The 24,621-nt window shown below is 32.9% G+C and overlaps 1 long non-coding RNA gene across 1 annotated transcript; it reads left to right on the top strand.

Moving 5' to 3' along the window:
* Nucleotides 1-398: 398 nt before the first annotated feature.
* On the top strand, nt 399-22,731 carry LOC140611812 (uncharacterized). The gene is made up of 3 exons (XR_012013057.1): nt 399-616; nt 16,205-16,521; nt 22,267-22,731. It is a non-coding gene; the product is annotated as an uncharacterized lncRNA (long non-coding RNA).
* Nucleotides 22,732-24,621: the final 1,890 nt, after the last annotated feature.

Here is a 24,621-nt window from a genome sequence, read left to right as displayed (position 1 = left end):
GCTTTTTCTTTGAAATGTTGTTTTCTTCCAGCCTCCATGAAATTTAGCAGAGACTAACTTGTTAGCTTTAAAGTAGAATAAGATTTCAGACTCTTCATAGTTTGTGACAGAACTCATTTTGGTGGTTCTGGCGCCCAGTATCTCAGCTCTGTGTAGTCAGTTAGTGACTTAAAGCTTAGGGGTGCTGGCTGAAAATCTTCCTCTACTTTCATGCTGCCCCAAGATTTCTCCATATGCATCTTGCAAGTGATAGGTTGGACTTATTCACAGCATCACAGTGTCAGGGCAGTCTGATTGCTTATAGGGCGGCTGTTGCCTTTTATGACTCCACCTATGAAGTCATGCAGCCTTATTTCAGCAGAGTTGTTAGTTATAAGCAGATCACAAGCCCATCTGGATTCAAAGGAAGAGGAAAGAAAACCTGCCCCAATATTCACGAAGAGCATGTGGGACTAGACCTATTATTACAACTATTATTATTTTTTGGAAAATACCATCTACCACAGTGGGAGAAGCATGGGTGGAACCTAGAAATATCACAGTAGCATTTTTGCACAAGTTACATAAGCTTTCTAAGTCTTAGTTCCATAAATACTATCATACAGCCCACCATATGGTAAGAATTCAAGAAGTCAGCTGATATTAATATTTCCAAATAGTTAATTATACTTTGCATGTTTTTCTATGTACAGCTTTCTTCTCTTTGGTTCTCTTTCCTTCAAATACCAATTGTCTTAGTCTTCTTGGACTCTAAGCTCTGTCTCCTCTAGAAATACTTTCTAACTTAAATTTGTTATTGTATTTAACCAAGTCATTTAAAAAAATGTACACTCTATATTTCTAACTACTTCTTAAGTCTTAAAATTCTTTTTTAAAGAAAAAATTTTAAAAAAGTTTCAAACTTACAATAAGGGCTCATTTTTTAAAAGAGATGATATGGTAACTGCCTTGCCAGACCTCTCCCTCTCTTAAAGAATCTCCAGAAATGACTATGGCTGTACAAGGAATGGTAGCATGATTCTTATGTGTCAGTTTGGCTTGGCTTGACCATAACACCAATTATTTAATCAAACACCAATCTAAATGTTGAAGGTATTTTGTAGACATGCTTAATAATTACAATCAATCAGTTGTCTAAGTAAAAGAGATCATCAGCCTTTCTAATGTGGGTATGCCTCATTCAATCAGATGAATTCATTTAATTGTCTTAAGAGTAAAACCTGAGAGGTTTCCTGGAAAGAAGGAAATTTTGTCTCAAGACTACCAAAAACAAACAAACAAAAACAAAAAAACAAAGCCTGGATTTCCAGCCTGCCATACAGATTTCAGATTTTACTGACTAGTCTTCATAATCAAGTGAACCAGTTCTTTATCATAAATCTCTCGCTCATTCTCTCTCTCTCTTCCTCTCTCTATAACAACCAGTTGTATATATATATAATATATACACATATTATATATATACATAATATATATAATGTGTATATAAACTTTTATATTCACATATATCCGTGTATGTGTATAAACGCATACATATATACAAACAATTGGTGTTTTTCTCTGAAAACTCTGTTACAAATGGTATAAAAAATATTGACTCAAGCAAATGACAGAGACAATTTGAACCCTTTAATAATAATGATATCTAATATGTATTGAGAATATTCTCTAAATTATATGATTGTTATATTAGCTTATTCCATACCATAATTAGAATGTAGAGTTCTTATATGTACAAATGAGAAAGCAATGGTTGAGTAAAGCTAAGCAACTTGTTCTGGTCACTTAGGAGGTAAAAGCCAGGACTAAGACCTGATGTTATGCCTTTCAACTCTAGAGCATGTTGCTGTAACCCATTCATGTAACAAGTAGCCTTAGTATTTCTTATAAAACATCAATAGATTATTTGATTCATATCTGAAAAATTTTCTCAGTTTTTGGCAACTCAAAGTATAAAGCATTTTTAAGTGAAGAGTGGAAAATTAGTTGCCTCTTTAAGGGCAACTTTTCATCTTTTCATTTATATAAAATATAAATTTATCAGAGTAAAAGCATCTTACTAAGATATCCCTGTGATGGAGTTTTATTATCAAATCAAATATGATGTCAGAATATTTTCACTAAGAACACTGATGTTCTCCTATTTTTAACTGACATAAAATTTAACTTTCACTTCCCTATTATAAAAACTATATCTGAATTAGTGAAATATTACAAAATAGAAAATATAATGAAGAAAAAACAAACCATAACCTGACCATTCAGATATAATTACAAAATATTTTAGTATCCAACCTCCTAAAAATTCAAGGCATATTATGACAAATTTTACTGTATTAAAATATGTAATTTGGTTTTTGCTTTCTGCATAAAAAGCAGAAATTACATGTAATTTAATATGATTTTCAATGGATAAAGTGTATGAGTCATAATTTATTTACAGAGGCTCCTACATTAGACACTTAGTGACCTGTAGAAACACTATATTACAAACAACACTTGATACTCTCACACATATATGTCTTTATTAATTTTTGGTGACTTCTTTAGTAAAGTATCCTGAAATTAGAATTTCTTGCTCAGCAATTATGAACATTTTAAACTTATATATTTTTTGCCCTCCAGTTTTATTAAATTTACTAGCCTCCTAGCACAGTTTTTTTTAAAATACTAATTTTTTGAGATCATCAAATGTTTAAATGATTACAATTATTCTCAAAATTTCTTAATTCTTTTAGACTTCTACTCTATTAAATCTTATATAAAGGAAATGATAACACTTTTTACAAATTCCTGATATAATTAAATAATAAAAGCAAGTATTGAGACTATACTTGAGCTTATTCTATTTCCTATGTAACACAGATAATATAGGATATTCTTTGCATTGTTTCATAATATCTGTGAAACAGACACTAACATTTTCCTGAAAGAGAGGGTATGACTTCCACAAAGTCACATTAAGGTATTAAGAGTGAAGAAGGACTTCTGCTTCAAGAAATGGAATAACAGAGTCTGCGTTTATCTCCCCCCTGAGACAACCCAACCTGAAAAAAAACAGACAAAATACATGAAATGATGGTTTTCAAGGCATTGGACATCAGGGAAAAACAGTGATCTCTGAAAGATGGAAATCAAAGGATGTGACCGCTAAAATTGCACCAGATTATGGCTTTGATAGACTACACCAAATGTGATACAGATAGGACAGCCCAGGCAAAGTACAGAATTCCAGGAAGAGAAGAGAGAGAGAGAGACAAAGCTGAATCCAGGGAGACCAAGACAACTGGTGTTTGAAGGACAGAACCAGGATGAAGAAAACTGCACATAGACATAACTAAAGATCTGCAAAAGGTCTCCAAAAAGTGCTGGTCAGTGCATACAGGAAAGCCATCGAATGGATTATAGGGAATTATACTTGATGTTGTTTTCCAGTGAGAGTAAAAACCTCATAACTCAAGGAATATTACTTAGAAGTACTTTGCATAAGTAGAGAGAATAACTGCTGCTTTGACGCCACTAAACAAATATTAAAATCAAGATCCAAGAGTATCACTGATTTTAAGTAACTTAACTACATCCCTTAAGAAAACTCAAAAATTTTTATAGGAATACAAAAATATCCAGGACCCAGCTAGGTAAAATTCATAATGCCTCTCAGTCAATAAAATATTACCAGGCATGTGAAAAAGCAGGAAAAAAATGACCCATTACAAGAATGAAAATCAATCCATTATAGTGGATCCAGAACTAGCACAAATATAAAATTAGAAAATATGGACATAAAATGTTACTATAATTATATTAAACATGTTTACACAGTTAAGTAAAGATAAGGAAGATATAAAAAGGTCCAGTTGAACTTTTAAAAATAAAAAGTACAATGTCTGAGATGAACCATACATTGAATATAACTAATAGCAGATTAGGCATGACAGAAGAAAGATACTTGAACACATAATCAGATAAATGATCAAATATGGAACACAGAGGGGAAAAATAACTTTTAAGAAATGAACAGAGTATCAGTGAACAGGAAAATATGCATGTAATTGGAGTTCCCAAAGGAGAAGAGAGAGTGGTGAGAAAGAAAAATATTGGAAGAGTAATTGAAATTTGCCAAACTTACTGACAAAAATAGACCTATAGAGTCAAGAAGGTCAATGAACCCAACCCAAGAAATATGAAAACACTAAACCAAAGCATACCCTATTCAAAAACTGCTCAAAATCAGAAATAAGGATATAACCTTAAAAATATCCAAAGGGAGAGAAAAGTTACATTCACAGTAACAAACATAATGATGACAGCAGATTTTTCATCAGAAATAATGCAAACAAAAAGATTGTCTAGTAACATCCTCAAACTACTGAAAACAAACAACAAAACAAAAATATCAACCCAGAATTCATTATCAATACTAAATATTTCTCAAGAAATAAGAAAGCTAGACAAAGATAGTACAAGGGAAAAAAATCCCAAAACAAAAAACCTTCCAGGCTAATATCTCTCACAAACTTATATACAAAAATGCTTAACAAAATATTAGTAAATCAAATCTAAACATGTATAAAAATAATTAATTTTACAACAAGGATAAGCAGAATTTACTCCAGGTATAGAAAACTGGTTCAACATTCAGCAATCTAAAATATCAATGTAATCCACAATAGCAATAGGCTAAAAAAGAAGTTGATCAATTGACATAATAATATGATCAATTAACACTTCAAATGCATTTTACAAAACCCAATACCATTTATGAGAATAAAAATTCAGCACGCTAGGAATAGAGTACCTTTTCAATCTAATAAAGAATATCTCCAAAAAAATCTCTATAGCTAATATTGTACTTAATGATGAAAGGCTGAATGTTTTCTCTTAAGGTTGGAAATAAGACAAAGGAGTCCTTTCTTATCACTTTTTTCAACAAGTGTATTGAAATTTCTAACGTGAACAATAAGGCGAGACAAAATATAAGGTATCCAATTAGGGAAAAAAAAGACTTAATTTGAGGTTGTGTATATAGAAAATCCCCAGAATACGCACACACACACACACACTTATATTTATATATTCCAAGAATTAACAAGTGAGTTAAACAAGGTCACAGGATCCAAGAGCATTACAGAAAAACAAATTGTATTAATGCATACTAATGAGAATCATAGGGATACTGAAGTTTGAAACATAATACTATCTAAAATTTCTTCAAAACAAATGACCTTGAGAATACTAGACCAGCCTGAAACTATTGATTACAAGTAGATCTGCCCTATAAGAAAATTTAAAGGGAGCTTCTCAGGTAGAAAGAAGATAATACAAGATGGAATTTAAGTATACACAAAGCCATGAAGAATAAAAAAAAAAAAAAACATATTCTAAATAGGACTTTTAAAAAAATCATATAAATCTTATAAACAGATAACTATTTAAATAAAAATACCATTTTACTGTGAGAGTTTATAACATATGGGTAAAATATATAAGAGTAATACTTGAAAGACGGATAGTGGAGAAATGAAAGTATATTTTAAGGTTTCTATACTTTACATGAAGTGGTATATATCACTTGGAGGTAAACAGTGATGTTTAGGATGAATAACATAAGCCCTAAAGTAACCACTAAAATAATAAAACAAATAGTTACAGTTAGTAAGGCATAAAAAAAGAAAACCTTGCTCGATATATAAGGTGGCGAAAAAGAGAGGAACATAACATAATAGAGAAGGGATAAATAAAAAACCAGTAACAACATGGTAGCTTCAAGACCACCCAGATGAATCACACAATAAAAATGAATGATCAAAACGTTCCAATTAGAAGGCAGAGTGGGTCAGAGTAGATAAAAAAAAAAAGACTCAGCTATCTGCTGCTTATAAGAAACCAACATTAAAATGAAAAACACAAGTAAGTTTAAAGGAAAAGGATGGAAATGATATACAATACAAGATAAAGGAAAATTGAGTATATTAATACATAAACACAAATATAAAATAGATACTATACAGAGTAAATTTTAGAGAAAAGAACATTATAAGGGATAAAGAAGGTCGTGTTCTGATGACAAAGAGATCATCAATAAAACATACAATTTTAAATAAGTATGTTCAGTCAGTAAGGATATAGATGATTTGAGCAACACTATTGACCAGCTTGATCTAATTTAAAATTTAATTTTAAAACATTCCACACACCAGAATACATATTCTTTCAAGCATGCATGGAACATCTATGAAGGTAGACCATAATCTACAGTATATCAAATATGTGGAGTGCTATCAAGTGCTACTAGAGTAGCACTTAAGAAGAATAATATATCAATAAGTACCTTTATTAGAAATAAATTCAGCTGCTACATTAAGAAACCAGAAAAGTAACAAAAAATCAAATTGAAAATAACTGAAAAAGGAAAATATGAAAGATCAGAGTCGATATCAATGAACTGGAAAAGACAGAAAAATCAATAAACTAAAAGGTGGTGCTTTGAGAAAATCAACAAATTAATAAAACTTGAACCTATAGGGGCACCTGGGTGGCTCAGTTGGTTAAGGGTTTGCCTTCGGCTCAGGTCATTGATCCCAGAAACCCAAAGTTGGGCTCCCTGCTCAGTGGAGAGTCTGCTTCTCCCTCTATTTCTCCCTTTGCCTCTCCCTGCCCCCAACTCATGCTTGCTCTCTCTCTCTTTCTGTCTCTGTCTCAAATAAATAAATACAATCTTAAAAAAACAAACAAACAAACAAATAAAAAACAAAACAGAAAACAAAACTTTGAGCCCATGAATTAGTAAATATTGGCTGTGGCCAAATTTGGCCCTCAGTTTATTTTTGAATGGCCTTTGTGCTACAAAAATACACACACACACACACACACACACACACACAAAATTTAATGGTTGTTAATAAACAAAAACAAGAATTTCTTTCTTTTCAAAGGCTGAATAATAGTCTATTATGTGTATGTACTACAACGTATCCATTTGTCCATTGATAGACATTTAGGTTGTTTCGACCGCTTGGCTATCGTGGACAATACTGCAATGAACGGGGAAGTGCTAATACCTCTTTCAAGATCCTGTTTTTAATTATTTTGAACGATACTCAGATGAGGAATTGCTAGATCACATGGTAGTTTAATTTTTAATTTTTGAAGAACCTCCATACTGTTTTCCATAATGGCTGGATTTTATATTCCTACCAATTATATATTCCTACCAATAGTGTCTAAGTGTTTCAATTTCTCCATACGTTGGAAAACATCTGTTATTTTCTATTTTTTAAATAATGGCTATCTTAACAGGAGGAAAGTGGTATCATAATTTTTACTTGCATTTTCCTGAGATTTAGTAATGTTCAGTTTCTATTCCTAAACCTGTTGAGCATTTGTATGTCTTCTTTGCAGAAATGTCTATTCAAGTCCTTTGCCCATTTTTTAATTGAGTTTTTTTGTTTTCTTGTTAATCAGTTCCTGCTGTATGCTACAACATGGATGAGTCATGAGAATATTATGCTAAGTGAAATAAATAAACCATCACAGAAAGACTAACACTGCTGATTCCATTTATATGAAGTGGCTAACTTAGTCAAACTTACAAAAGCAGAAATAAAATGGCAGTTCCCATGGACCGAGGGAGAGGAAACAGCTGCTATTCAGTGGATATAGAAATTTAGTCAAGAAAGATGAATAAGTACTGGATGTCTGCTGTACAAAAATGTGCATATATTAATAATACTGTATTGCACACTTAAAAGTTTTTAAAAGGGTAGATTTTGTTAGGCAATTCTTTTACCACGATAAAAAAAAAAAAAAAAAAAAAGGAAGAGAAAAGAGAAACAGGTAACAGAAAACTGATGTGGGCCACAGCCTAACATAGTTACTTTCTGATTTTTTAAAAAAGATTTCATTTATTTATTTGAGAGATAAGATAAGAAAGAGAGATTTAGAGAGAGAGCAAAAGCAGGGGGAGCAGCAGGCAGACAGAGAGGGAGAAGCAGGCTTCCTGCTGAGCAAAGAGCCTGATGCTTTGCAGTTCCATCCCAGGGCCCAGGGTCATGACCTGAGCTGAAGGTAGATGTTTAATTCACTGAGCCACACACGCACCCCAAGTATCTGATTTTATATAGAAAAATATTTAAATTTGTAGTTAGAAACCATCCTACAAAATGAACCCCAGACTCAAATGGATTTACTGGTAACTTCTAACAGATATTTAAGAAAAAAAAAATACTAATTCTGCCCAAACTCTTTGAAAAAATTAAAGAATTCTAAGGATCCAACATTATCCTGATACTAAAGTCATGTAAACATATTGTAGAAGAAAAAATATTACAAACTAATATCCTTCATGAACTTAGATGCAAAAATCTTAAACAAATGTTAGTACCAAAATCCAACAATATATAACAAGGGTGAATATATTAGCTAGTGGAATTTATGCCAGGATTTGAAAGTTGGTTTAACACAAGTACAATAAATTAATGTAACTCACCAAATTAATAAACTAAAATGCAAAACAATAACAGCAAAAATAGATCATCCTAATCTGCAGAAATAATTTCACAAAATTCAATAATCATTCCTGATAAAACTCTCAGCAAACCAGGAATAGAAGGAAACTTTGTTAATCTGATAAAGACATCTGTGAAGAAAGTACAGCTGATATTGTACTTAGTTGTAGAAAACTGAATACTTTCTTTCTAAAATTAGGAATAAGATATGAGTGCCCTCTCGCACTGCTTCTATTTAACACTGTCTTAGGAATTCAAGACATTCCAAAAAAAAAAAAAAAAAAAGACAGTGCAAAACTTTTTTAAAGTAAGAAAAATAAAGAAAAGTCATGTGTATTGGAAAGGAAAAAGTGAAATTATCTTTATGCACAGATGATATGATCATCTATGTAGAAAATCTGATGGAGTCTACAAAAATGCTACCAGAATGAATAAGTGAGTGTAGCAAGATTTCTGAAAACAAAATTTGATTTCTACATACTAGCAAGAAAAGTCAGATATAATTTTTTTTTAAATCAATACCATTTAATAGCAACAAAAGTCAAAATACTGAGGGATCTGACAAAGGGTATATAATCCCTACTCATAGAAAACTATAAAATATTGCTGAGAAATTGGAGAAGTAGTTAAATGGAAAGATAATAAATATTCAGGTCTGCAGATCAATATCTTTAAGATTTTAATTTCTCCCAAAGTTGGTTTTAGATTCTACACAATCCCAATCCCAATCCCAGCAGTTTTTTGTTGTTGTTGTTTGTTTGTTTGTTTGTTTTAGGAAATTTACATTGAAATGCAAAAGCCCTAAAGAAGTCAAAACAACTTTAAAAAAATAAGAATTGGGGGACAAATAATAACTAACTTTAAAACTTAGTATGAAGCTACGTTATAAGCTTTACTCGCTATACAATTTATTCTGAAGTATTATATTTCATAGAGTCAAATTATATCTGTGTCCCTGAACGTAGACTTCCTAGAAAACTCATACATATATGACATGTGTTGGCAATTGTCAGAATATGATTTTCAACCAAGTTTATTTTTTCCAAAGATTTTATTTATTTGTTTGACAGAGAAATAAGAGAGGGCACAAGTGGTGGGAAGGGTGGGCAGAGGGAGAAGGAGAAGCAGAGCTTGATCCCAGGGCCCCAGGATCATGACCTGAGCCACAGGCAGACACTTAACCTACAGAGTCACCCAGGAGCCCCTCTACCAACTTTCTAAGGGTATTCAGTGGAGAGTGTATAATCTTTCAAATTGCCTCGAAACAAGTGCATATTCATATGCAAATACTTAAATCAATCCTGGTGACATCTACAAACATTACTTAAATCAAGACATAAATGTAAACCTAAATGTATAATATTCTATAAGTTTGGGTTAGGCAACCCCTCCTTACATATGATTTTATTTTTATTTTTATTTTTTTATTTTTATTTTTTTTTAATTTTTACTTATTTATGAGAGTCACACACAGAGAGAGAGAAAGAGGGGCAGAGACACAGGCAGAGGGAGAAGCAGGCTCCATGCACCGGGAGCCTGACGTGGGATTTGATCCCGGGACTCCAGGATCGCACCCTGGGCCAAAGGCAGGCGCCAGACCGCTGTGCCACCCAGGGATCCCTATTTTTATTTTTTTACATATGATTTTAAAACCAGAATCCATAAAAAAATGAATTGTAATCTATCAAAAAGTTTAAAAATCTCTTTGAAAGACACTCAGGACTGTAAGAATGTGGATCCATAAAAAATGCTAAATGGCATGTATGAAAATATTAAAATTCCTAAAACACACTGTTAAATAATGAATAAAAAGCCAATACATAAACTGGGAGAAAAATATTTGCTAAGCATATATCCGGTAATGGGCTTATATGTAGAATACATAATGTTAAAACCTAATATGAGTAGCAAAAATCTAACAAAAATGGGCAAAATTCAGAACAGACGTTTCACTAAAATCCTGGGAAATGCACATTAATAACACAATGGGATTCCATTTTACACGTGTCAGAATGACTACAATTAAATAGCTCACGATACAAGTGCTGGCAAGGATGTGGAGAAACTAGAACTTTCACACTTCTCTGGTGGGAAAGTAAAATATTATAATCACTTTGGACAACAAGTTAGCAGCTTCTAAAAACATCAAGCATACACATACCATATAATCCAGCCACTCTAATCCTAGAAGTGTAACCAACATTTTTTTTTAAGTATGTTGTTGGAAAGGTTTGTACAGGAATGTTTATACTCACTTTATTAGTAATAGAGCTAAAAAGTTGAAACAACCCAAATGTTCATCAACAGGGGATCTAGATAAATTGTGGCTTGACCACAGAACGGAATCCTATTCAGGAATAAAAGGAACAAACAATCCATAAAACGACCTGAATAACTCTTGAAATAATTATGTTTTGTAAAAGAAGCTAGGGCCCTCCAAATACATACATTTGTATCTTTTATATATGTTTTGGCTCTTGTCTAATTCCATTTATACAGAATTTCAGAAAATCAAAAAAAAAACATATTAATAGAAAACAGGTCAGTGATTGCCTACAATAGGAGTGCAGCAGAGAGGAGCATAAAGCAGCATAAGGAAAGCTTCGGGGGTGATGAATATGTTCACTATATTGCTAGTGATGGAATTCACTGGTGTCCAAATATGTCAAAGCAGGAGAAACTGTAATGCTTTAAATATATGCAGTTATCATAGGTCAGTTACGTCAACACAACATTAAATTAGGGCTCAAGTCACCCCTCCCTGCAAGTCCCACAAAGATGAAAAAGCAGTAAATGTAGATTTTGCAATTTTGCATTCTAATTCTAGATCCTTCACCTTGTAACCACTGAACTATATCATTATACTCCACTAGTCGTGGGAAACAATAACGAGTACTTTTTGGCACCCCAAACGCCATGGGGTCCTAGCAAATCACTCTTGAAAGGTGGAAACCTCAGAGCTGAAGTGAACACTTGCTTTTTACAGCCCTTTTCATTTATCACTGTCCACTCACGCAGGGCAGTGCGGGGAGGGATGTAGCATCATGTTGACGGCTACAAGGTCTTTCCCCTTAAAGCATATCCCTATGGTTCTGGGACTGAAACAAAATGAAAAGACAATTGCTGTGACACTTATTTTTCTCTCTCAGGATATCCAGGCAAGAAAACGGGTTCTGTCCACTTTGGAGATCGTCTAGACACTTGTGTTGTAGCTCACTCTAAAGGTTCAAAAAAATAAATAAATAGAAGTTTCATGTTTGTCACTGTTTCTACTGCTTCCAAGATTTCAGCATGTCAATCGGGCAGCCTGCAGGCTTATGAGATTTATTGAAGTACGGAGGACATGGCATTATCTGTCCTTTGAAACTATAATGAGGATACTTTAGTAGATGGAATCTAATTTATAACAAGGACCTATACCCCAGATAATGAAACATAGCCTATTAAGAACTTACATAAACAAGGGCTATGATGCAATGCCAAAACAAATCATTTTGACGTGTTTTAGAAGTACGGGGGGCTTCTTCAAATATCATCAGGAATAAGTCATTTGGTGTTTCAGGTTCATACCTCAATGCGGTTGCTGTCACGATGAAAAATTAGACTTTTTGTTTACTTAAAATTTGAAATGCCATGATTTGGTACTTGAAAAATGATGTGGGAAAAATGAATGTCCTCCTGTTTGTGAAAAATGGGTATTTTATTAGAGCAAAGTAGGAAGGAGGAGAGAGTGCTCATCTGTACTGGTAAAATAGTGTTTACACAGGAAGAAATATAACAATGGGGAGATCACTGGGGACGAGGGGAGCAGAATCACTTAGGGAGCTGATGACAACAGGAGCCAAGAATACAGCCTGCGCCCAGCACTGAACCACCTCTTGGTCCCTATACACGCGTAATGAAGAAATGCATCTCGAAGTAAGACTCATATTTCACAGCAGCATGAAGCTCCCCAGTTAGAATGCATCTGTTAATAATAAAAATTTCCCTTCTGGAATGAGAGTTTAATAGTTCTTGTTCATGCTTTAAATAGAAGATCACAGCAATAAATCAGCATTATGATTTTAGTAGGTAGTAACATATGAAATGTAATATATTGTTTCTGGCATCTCATTTGGTCAAAATTAAGTTAAAATATTCACCCAAAGGGACAGATTGATAAAATAATAATTATAAACATACATCCTGAGATATTTTGTACTTTGTGCTTACTAAAAGTACCATTAGATTTAACATGCATATTATCTTTATTGTCTTGGTAAGAAAATATTGAATCATTTTATTGAACTTTAGAAGCTAAGGGTTTGTTTCCAATAACATTTATCAAAATAAGTTGACACACCTTACTGGGTTTTTCAACATGTTTTCATATATTCACTTAATGAATTTCATTAGTTACAAACATATGAAGGTAATTATTCAGAAATTTTTTAAAGAATAAACACTTATATTAGTGGCTTTAAATGGGACATTTTAATTTTAGATTTGTATGTCAATTCAGTTGCATTATTTCCATTGCCCCCATCTACCTGTACGCACACACACACACACACACACACGTGCTAGTATCAAAATTATCAGATAATTTTCCTGGTAAAAATACATATGAATACAGATACCATAGATACAAATATGCACTTATGAAATACAAAGATATACATAATATAATTTTAAAGGGTATTACTAGCAAGCAAGTTCTATATCTTATTCATCTTTTTATCTGTACCTATACTTAATGCAATATATTGCAAAAAGTAGGTTCTCAATAAGTATTCACTGAACTAATAAGAATAAAATAGTAAAAGAATAAATAAAAAACTGGACAATATTAAGGGTAACATTGGCAGAGAATCTAAAATGCGAGGCTCTCATTGATGCTTCTAGTCCAGCACGTGTAGAACACCCTCTTTGGAGAAAGGAATGTGCAATTAATACTGAGAGACACAGATTATGTACACCTCACTCTATGGGTCCTTGTGAACTCTAGGTGTTTAAGAAGTACTTTTTACTAGGTTGAAAAATTGTATTTATATTTCAATATTGTTGCAGTTTTTGTGGGTTTTGTGTGTGTGTGTGTGTGTGTGTTTTACATTGTTGGCTATGGAATTTTACTAATGCTTTCAAGAACGTATACTGATGCTTCATAGTGTTTTTCACTCGTCAACTTAACTGATATATCAACAGTTTATTTGCTGAGGAATCATTACATTCCCTGATGCATATTCCTTACTCATGGTAACTTAGTTGTTCACCATATATTTATTTCATCACTAACTTGTTTTGCAGAATTTGACTTATAATTATTTTATTTTCAAGCGGAATGTCTGATGAAACAAAGCACGTATAGTTTTATAAAACTGCCCCAAGATCAATATTTAAGACAGTTAAAGCATATCACTAAAATATTTTCTCATTTGCCAAGAATAGTATGCATAAACTTTATTTTAAAGAGTAAGTCATTCAATGCCTTTAATGTTTTGTGACAATCTATTTACATGCTCTTGTTTATGGAATATTAATATGATTCATTTTATTGAATATTAAATCAAAGCCACATTAGAATTTATTGTATTTTATGTCTTACTATATGGTGTTGTGAGTCCTCCAGCTTTGTTCTTATGGATTCTCTTGATCATTTTGTAGACTTTTCATGGCCATGTGAAGTTAATAATCTGATAAACAATTACTACAAAATAAAAAGAAAGATTATGTTGAAATTACAAACTATATAAACACATAAATGTGAGAATGGTCATCTTTATAATACGGAGTCTAACAATTCATGAATGTGATAGATTCCTCCATTTATTTAAGGTCTTCTTTAATTTCCCTGAGCAATGCTTTTTCAGTTTCCACGTGGAAGTCTTACTATTTTTATTTATTCCAAGATATTTGATATTTGCCCGTACAATTTTAAACAATAGTGTCTACCAGGCCAGCACTAAAGAAGAGTTGGTGTAGACATACTAATAGCAGACAAAGCAGATTTCAAATCTAGAAGAATTATTAAGATGAAAGACATTTGATAGTGATACTAGGTAAAACCAAAGTATACAAATCTGAAAATTGTGAACACTTAACATATGCCTAAATAATTAATAAACTGAAGAAGAGAGAGGGAGAGAGAGAAACTAGAATTTATTTGATTTCAGTAGTTACCAAAAAGCTAAAACTGGTTTGAATCTCTTTCCTTTCTTTCTTCCTTCCTCCCTCCTTCCCTTTCTTCCTCTCATTCTCTTTCTCTCAACTTTTTCTTTCTTTTTTAAGTTTTGTTTAAAAATATTGATTTAAAGGGGCACAACACCCTGATGGTTCTAGCAGCATTATCAACAATGGCCAAATTATGGAAATAGCCCAAATGTCCATCAACTGATAAATGGATAAAGAAGTAATGGCATATGTATTTGGCTATTGTTGATAATGCTGCTAGAACCATCAGGGTGCTTGTGCCCCTTCGAATCTGTATTTTTGTATCTTTGGATGAACACCAATTGCTGGGTCATAGGATAGTTCTATTTTTAACTTTTTGAGGAACTTCCATACTGTTTCCCAGAGTGGTTGCATCAGTTTGCATTCTCAACAACAGTGTAGGAGGGTAAGAGGGTTTCTTTGACCCTACAACCCAGTAATTGGACCAGCTGGGCTTAAGGGATATATTCAGAACATTCTATCTTAAAACAGCAGAATGCAATTTATTTTCAAGTGCACATGGAACATTCTTCAGAATAGACCACATATAAAGTCACAAAACGGGCCTCAGCAAATGCAAAAAAATATTTTTCTCTTTCCTCACCACAATGCATGAAACTAGAAGTCAACCACAAGAAAAAATTTGGAAACACTGCAAATACATTGAGGTTAAACAACATGCTATAGTTGAACAAGTGAATGGGTCTACTGGGAAATCAAAGAAGAAATAAAAAAAATAAGTTAATGGAAATAAATGAAAATGAAAACACAATGCCCTAGAATTTTTGGGATGTAGCAAAAGTGGCCCAAAGAGGGAAGTATATAGCAATATAGGCCCATCTCTTCTCAACTATGAATTGATTCTTGGCTTTTGAGGTTTTCTTAACTTCTTGTCCAGTCAACAATTCATTTAGATTTATCTTTTTATTATTTTTTATCCTATATTTTACTCAGTTTTGGGAGGAGAATTTCCTACGTGTAACTGTACATAAGGACAGAAGACAAAAGTGGAATTTTCCTTTTCATGTCAGTGAAATATGAACATAAGCTGGACGAGTGTAGGTCCTTTGCTTACACGATAACTGCAGAGAGTGCTGGGAAAGTGGGTTTCTGGATTTTCCTCATGAATTTGCTACTTATAAGGTCAAATTTTTCTAAACAATAGGAATGGTAATAATAATAATGATAATGATAATGATAATGATAATAATAATAATAATAAATAATGTTCCTTCTAAACCAGAAATGTTAAATAGGTCATAAATTGCCAAGCATCAATAAAAAAATACAGCTCAATATTAACATACAACTTTGTCACTTTAATTGTTCATATTATGCATAATCTAGATTTTTCTTTTTCATTTTTAAGCAAATATCACAAGCCCATTTCTAGGCCAGAATCCATTTCTTTTTCTTCTCACATGACTTTTTCTTTTTTTTAATATATATATTCGATTTACCAACATATAGTATAACACCCAGTGCTCATCCTATGTGCACTCTTTCAGGCTGAGCTACAAGCAATACCAGACCGGCCTTGTGACGGAAAGTGGCCCTCACCTCCCTGGCCTTGTTGTACAATCAATATATGTGGTTTTCCAGGTGGAGCTGCAGCCAGGGGTTTAGCAATCCCAGGCTAGCTCTACTCATCTGAATTTCTATCCCAGGCACCTGCTCTGGGCCTAATTGGCTGAGACTTTGCAGAGACTTATTTTGGGGTGAGCCCTGAAAAATAGACCTCATTTGTCCTCCATTTACACTGCATGTCACCTGATCCCTGGGAAACTGGCATTTTTCTCTTTTACCTCTTGCCTACACTGTCAAGGTAAGTAAACAAAATCTTGATTATCACTTTGAGTTAGACTCATGGTTCTCTTGGCCACTCATACAACAGACAACTTGCAATATTTTTATCAAAGGATTGTTAACACATTTTTCAATGATAATACGGCTTACTAATGCTTAATCTAGGTTTATGTGAAATCAGTACCTTAATATAAATTCTTCAGTAGCATAAAAGTACACAGAAAACAGAAAACGTTGCTAAATGTTTGATTTGAGCTAATATGTTGTACACTTAATATATTACATTCTCCACTGTTCTGTGGAAATGTTGCTGAAAGAATGAATTTGGTCATAGGTAGAAATAAGAATGATCTTAGCATCCAAATGTATGCTAAAATATAAATAAAAATTATTAAAATTGATAATATATTGGGGGTGGATGAAATAGGTGCAAGAACAGGCTTGTAGTTATAAGATAAATAAGTAAAAAAAAAAGATAATGTGTTGATGTTTTACTCTGAAACTGTTAAACAAGATCATTGATCAATTACTGAGGAAAAAGGATGAAATAATTATTATTTTTTCATCTGTTGCTGAGGAAGTGGCAGGGATACAATATAGGGTGTTTATACAGTTTTATATTTGTATGCACCATTTGCTTACTCTAGAATTGTACCCTTCAGTACTCAATAAAATTTTTAATTAACCAAACACGCTCCTTAGCCATATATCCAGTGAAAAATGGTTTATCATAACATGAGTGCAAATATAAACTTAAGCACATATTTAAGGAGGGCATCATGTTTTGAAAACAAATTCAAAAAGCCAGGTTTCTAGCAGAGGATTACATGTCATTACTCTAATACTGATTTGATAGGATCTGTTTCTTGCTAATGAGAAATGTGCTTGTGGTAGAGTTGGTAATTAAAAACAAATGCCCAATGGTTATATTTCAGGTGTGAGAAATCATAGACTTAGTAGAAAATTCTCAAGCTCTTTTTATTCAAATTGAAGAGCAGTAAATTATTTAAATGATGAACATCTTTGTTTTTCATATGCTGTTATGTGAAATGTGCCACAACTGATGAAAAATATTTGTGGGAAGTGACAGGATAACTCAAAGAAATGTACTTTCTGTGCCGTTGCAGAGACCTTCCCTGCAATTATTCTATAGTGTTCCTTTGTTCCTGGAAGTACCATTACCTTAGGGCTTATGTCATTGGCTTCTTGTTAACTTAGTTTGTGTTGCAAATCTCATGTTAGTTGTGAATCCAGGTACATTTTTTTCCCCTAAGCACTATAAGCTTTACAAATGAGTTATAATTCAGATTGCTTAACATATTTTGAATGCTTTCCATTTTAGACTTTCAAAAGACCCAGAAATACATCTCATCTGTTTACACTTGTTTTATGAAAATAAATAAGCCTGTAGCCTTTAAATAATATTCTCAAATTTAGACAATGTGTCATCTGAATTTGTACTATTACCATCAGTACAATAGAGTTGTGTTTAGAAAAGATGGCTTTCTCAGCTATCAGATAATACCCCAACCAAAGTATCTACTTCACCCCCATTCTAAATAGCCAAACTGCCTGATTAAGCCAATAGTGTTCATTTAGCCTATATCGATAATTCTTGTTTATTCCTTTAGCATGCTGAAAATTAAGCATTTGGGGACTTGCTAATACAGCAGCATACATCTGCTTGCATCTTGTTGTTCTTTTACAAAAAAAAGACAATTTGAAATGTTCAGTTCATTTATTTATTTTTGAAATGTTCAGGTTAAAATATAACTTTGAATTGGAGAGGAGTATCAAATAAATAATATTTTCTTTAATCATTGTTTTCTATGCAGAGTTTACTTTGGACTCCTTAGTTCTATAAAATGTACAGATTGCCATTTTGTCATTAATTATCTTCATATAGCATTAGCCTATTTCATAAAATATTTAGTCAATAAGGTACTTCAAGGCATGTTTGGAAAGTGCATTAAAACATCTCTCAGTTGAGGAGAAATTATATGAATTGAAAAGCAACTTAAAAATACTTTTTTAAAAAAGCAATTTAAAAATACAATTTTATCAGTTTTGAAGAATTACTACATCTTATTATGGTTATATTTATTAAGGTTATTAAATGACTTGAAGTTTGAAAGATTCTTACACAGCAGGGGTGCCTGGGTGGCTCCGTTGGTTAAGCCTCTGACTCTTGATTTGGACTCAGGTAATGATCTCAGGGGCATGAGATAAGCCCCAGTCACGCCCCCCACCACTCCCCGTTCGGGATTGGGCCCCATGTCAGGTCCTACATTGATGAGATCCACCCTCAGTGGGGACTCTGATAGAAATTCTCTCTCTTTCTGCCCTGCCCCCTGCTCTCTCTCTCTCTATCTCTCTCTCAAATAAATAAATCTTTTTATAAAAAGAAAGATTCTTACATAGCAAGTGGATGTTTGGGGATTAAGTAATCTAAGATAATATTTGAAATTTAATGTAGACAAATTCTTAGATTTAGTATTTTTTAGTGCAAACTTATTTTTGTAGAGTTTGCTTAAATAAGTAGGGTATTCAAATACATATGAGTGCAGTTATGGTTTAATTTTCCTTTAAGATTCTACAGAAATATAAATGAATAATATCAATTAACATCCAGAAAGCCATTTGTTTTGTCCTATAGAGATTTAGCCTGAATTTGTCATCCTTTTCTTCCCCAGTCTATGTGAAGACTTTTAAATAATCTGAATTATTTACTAATACTTATATTTAGCAAGTTTAAATTCCTTTTCTGATGTGTCGAATTTCTTTGCAACAAAAGTAGCTTACCAAATTAGTGTTTTGCTTCAATGGTGTGTTTTGTCCTTACCTCTTGAGCTTTGAAATTATTTCACAGAAATCCTTAGGCCACAGATATTCTTTTTAAGGAAACTAAAATTGGATCTCACTAAGATCTTAGAAAGTGTGACTCTGGCTAGAAAAATTTGGTTCAAAATACTAGAAGACTGTCACATAATTCTCAAACAATTCTCTTTCTTATGTTTCATGTGCCCTCTACATATTAAAGTTTGGATTTCCATGAAGAAGAGGAAGGAAGCCCAATTAGGATCCCCAAATATGCCCTTTCCAAACTTAAGTATAAATATTATATAAATAATAAATATATAAAATATATGCATACAAATATGAACTAAGCTACATATATACAACACCATGGATAAATTTAAAGAAAAATTTAAGTCTGGAAGAAGTCAAAGTAAAATAGAAGTATTAATTATCATAATTTCAATGATATGGCTTTGCCATTTCTGAAATTTATATGAATGATTAGTTGGTATACAACATCGAAACTAAATTAATTATTCTACTAACTCTCTTTGCTATTTCTTTACTCTCATTTTCTATGCAAAAAAATAATTACCTTCCAAATAAACTTTATTTTATATTTAAAACTATTTCTTACCCATAAATTTCACCATTTTGAATAAAAAGTACTTTTTTTCCCTGAGACTATAAAGAAAACTAATTTACTTTTTATAAAAGCAGAGTTGAGAGATTTTCTTCATTCAAAATTTCTGATTTCCAATGGTTAGGCTTATTATGAAATCTAATATTACTTTAATCTTGAAATGTCAAAGAGCTCAGAAATATCTTATTAGCCAAGTATACAACTATTCTACGAGGTAGACCATTAATTAAGTAACTAGTTAATTCTCTAGTTAAATAAACATTTGCACCATAAAGTAAATAAAGGTGTCACCCAGATATTGTTACATGTATGGCTAGTGCTACACTTTTGTACAAATGCCCAGGTTAATGAATTGATCCTAAATTATAAATTTTTATTCAAGTGTGAATAAACAAGTCTGCTTTTGTTTCAAATGCTTCTGTGGCCCTTCCATTTCTTTTGGCCTAACCTGTCTCCAGTTTTGGCCACTTTTTCTGCATCAGTAACCACTGTAAGGACCAACTCTGCATGGGTTCTTCTAACTTCAGGCAGGCCTCCCAGAATTGCTCCTTATCTGGCTGCCAGGGTGCACGCCTCCATTGACTCTTGTCCCAAAGCTTTCTTCTTGCCACAGAAGCTTGTGACTTCTCAGCACCTGGTTAGAGTCTGTGCCTGTGGAGAAGAAAATAAAAATAAAAAGTGCTGTTGAGTTATCACCCTGTGGGGGCAAATATTCCCCTGTTTAGATCAAGAAAGTCAGGGGAGGAATGCTTTGTCTTCCATCCTCCTCTGGCTTATCATGGACTTCCTTGGGACCAGAATTCTTTAATCTTTCAGAAGAGTCTCCTGAGAACAGCACTTGGTTCCAAGTGGTAGTAACTTACTACCACACCTTCTTGTTAACTCCTTCCTTGCATCACCCTTTCTGTCTTATTTCTGCCTCCCTGCTATTATACTCCCTAGTAAAGTAACAGCACCTAAGTCTATGCTTCCGGTCTGATTTAATAAATTAGGTTTTCCAACTCTTCTTTCTATTCAAGCATTGTCTTTCTACAGATAGTCTTCCCAGGGCAGAAAATTTAAAGTTCAAAGGTTTGCTGAGATGTTACATCTAAGCAACATTAACGATAGGGAACTAATATAACCAGGATCTCAGAATCATTTACTGTTGAGAATTAAGACTTTAATTGCAAACAGGTCTCTGTTTCTATTTATTCAGAATTCTGATGAGTATTCACTCTGGCATCACTTTAAAGCTTGACATTTAATTATGCATTTGGAACAAAAAAAATCCCTCTATCTTATTAAACAGAAGACTTAAATATTTTTAAACCAGAACTACATGAAGTCTTCAATAGAAATGAAAATTATTTGGAAATCATATTTTTGAAATAACAGTGATATGAAATAAGTTTAAAGAAGCTTCTCAGGATTAAATTAGTAAATACACTCAGCATTATGATACATAATGACATTTAATCTTTAAAACCGCTAATATTTGGGCAAGTAAACTTTAAAAAATAGTGTTAGTCATCATCGGTAAATTTTGTAATAAATCACTTATATGTAAAATATTCAGCATATGTTGGGCTGGGCAAACTGGCAACTGCTCAAAGTTAAAATTGCCAAATGTTTTAGGGTTATTTCCTCTAATTAATACCAATATTGGTATTTGATGTTTATGTATGCCTAGGAACCTGCAGAAGTAAGTGCAAACTCATTTCATTTCAATGAAATGTTCTGTTGTGTCTGTAGAGTTCTGGAATTTAAATGCAAACCTTTGAGGTTAAACAACTGTGTTTCTGATTACAGAACTTTACCATATCATGTGTGTATACATTTAAAAAAAATAATCAATATGAAACTCTTTCTTTGTTGTCAAATAAGAAACAGCAAATTAATTTTGCCTTTGAATTATGTGGAATTGAATTATACAAGAATATCTTGGCAATGCTCCTTCTTTTAATTAACATTTTGTCAGATCATCAATCTTACTTTCTCCCTGCGTGCTAATACCCAATTTGTTTAGTATTTACTTAAGCCCATATCTGTTTCCTAAAGAATTCTTATCTAGTTAGTTAAGATGTCTCTAAGCATCAGACCAAAAGCAATGGGGATAATTTCCCACCATATTTAACCACAAAATGAAGAGTCCAGTACTTCATCCTGAAATCCATAGTGCTTTCTTAATGAATTAGGTTGGAAGCCTACACACAAATTTTATAGGTAAATACAATCTGTAGCACAATAAAGCCAGTTTAGAAGAAGAGTAATCTTAATATGATCAAAAGTGTGTTTAGTAGTAACTTTATATCTCTGAAGCAATATTATTTTTTCTTTCAGAAATCCAAGCTGAGCTGATTATTTCTCAATTTGATCGCAAAATTGAAAAAACAATGCGTTTTATCCTCTGGTCATTGGCTCTGCCCATTTCAGAAGCTTTATGCTGAAGATATTAGAAGGTGCAATTACCTCATGGATCAGTGACTACTAAGCTGATATGTCATTGATTTTTTAAACCATGAGGTGAAGTGAGCTCAGCTGAAGTGGATCAAAATGTCTCAACCCTGTGAGAAGGTCTTTTTCCCCATGTCTTTGTTGCAGCTATGCAGGGGAGAATCAACTTGGTAGGAAGGATTTTGGTAATATTTAGTCTACACCAAGCAGAGAAAAGAAATTTCATTTTAAGAGTGACTTCCTATATAAAAGTGTATTATAATTCTTTTTACCTCAATTGCCTAGACCATTAGTAAATGATATTGACAAAGACTTAGGCATGAGCTTGGCTGCAAATAAAAATGATGAACTGAGCAGAACATACATTCTTGGTCTCTTAATTAAAAATCAGGAATTCAATGACTCAAATATCATACATTCCAAACTGACTTAGTATTTGAATAGTCACGTTCTGTACAGTAATCTTTAGAGGAGATTTAATCCCTCAATTTTAAATACTAATCCAGAAACACACACACACACACACACACACACACACACAAGAAGAACAGCAAAATGAGGCTAAGTTAGAAGAGAAATAAATTTAGACTCGATCTTTAAATAGAATAAAGACAGGAATTACGGCAAATATCATGAAAAAAATAATCAATATGGGCTCAATCCAGAACTCAATAAACTAAACTTCATCTTTCAAGCAAACTGAAGTAGTTTCAGATCTCTGCTTTTCTGGCTTTGAGAGTTTATTGGTAAACTATTCAGAATTTTAAATCTATTGCACACATAAAAGCCTTTTTGGAGGCATCCGGTAGTAATAAATTTAATGAATGACTATACCATTGACACATTTTATCTCATCTTGTTAATATGACTTAATAGTTAAAACCAAAAGCAAAGCTTATCCAAAGAAGAAAGAAAAAAAAGGAGGGAAAGAAGGAAAGAAGAATGGAAAAAAGAAAAACACCATCATAAATATATATCCATATTTATCTCATGAAAATAGATTTTGAGAGATTTTTCCTAACAAAGATTGTAGCTATCAAACAAATCCTTCATAATGTCAGTATGGCTAACCTTAAATTAACTTAGCACTTTCGATAGAGGGAACATCATTAAGTTGAGGCCATCTCCCCTTAACAGGAGGAAAAGATAATATTTTATTAAATATTTGAGAAGTGTTATGTCACAGTGGGAAAGAGAAAAGACTAGCCCGACTAAGTGGGTTCAAATCCTAGTTCAATCATTTGCTAATCATGGGAATTTTGCAAGTTACCCAGTCCTTTTGCGTAACTACCCCTGCCATAAAACGGGGATACACTGTGCATGTGAGTTGCAGCTCTCTTAGAATAGTATGGTAGACAGTGGGCAATATGTAAGTATTAGCAATTATTTTTATGATTTTTAATGAAAGAACACAAATTGAAACTCTCTAACCTAGATGCTGTCTACTTGAAGAATTCTCCTTCCCACAGATTCTGAGACTCAAGCAAATCTCTTGTGTTGGTCTTCATTCTCCTACCTGCTTCTCCCTCTCCAGTCTGCCCCCAAACCTGCCTATAAGCCTCCTCTTGGTTTTGGCCATTTCTGAGCTTACCTTTCCTCAGTCACAAAACTTTCCTCCAAAGGGTCTCCGTGTACTTTATAGCACGATGCCAGGTCTTCTTCTGCAGCCAGCAAAGGCACCCTCTCTGGCTGTGCACCCTTCTTGATAGGCTGCTGAGAGTCACCCTAGAGGCATGTGGTGGGATTCCACATTCTGGGCTGGGAAAAGTCCCTAGTCTACCCCCAGCTCTTCCCCAAGACAGTAGGTACTTAATAAACACTTTTAAACAAATTAGGAGGAATAAGGTAGAGATTATGTTTTATATCTTATTTTTGAATCTTAAATATGGAGATAAGACTATTTTAGGATAATTTTAATTCAAAGTTACACGAAAACTGATAAAATTTTAAATAACAAAGTAGATTTATTTTAATATCTGGAAAACCTTGCTCTAAATGATTTTTCAAGGATTTTTGTGACCAAATATACTATTCATAATACAACTTATGTTATCATTTTTTCTGATTTAGAAAAGCAATGATTTCTGTATTTCTCCACACATGGCTGAAACTAAATTAATAAAATAAGTGAATTTCATAATATTTTCCTTTCCATTTTTGAGACTCTGAGGAACTATTTTTGTGTCAGAGTTGAATGATCAGTGAATTATCGTCTGTTATTTTAGCAGTTTTAAGAGAATT

This window comes from Canis lupus, chromosome 2 (assembly GCF_048164855.1).
Source record: "Canis lupus baileyi chromosome 2, mCanLup2.hap1, whole genome shotgun sequence".
Classification (NCBI taxonomy): Eukaryota; Metazoa; Chordata; class Mammalia; order Carnivora; family Canidae; genus Canis; species Canis lupus.
Note: the sequence above shows the minus strand (reverse complement) of the source record. Positions and strands in the feature narration are given on the sequence as shown.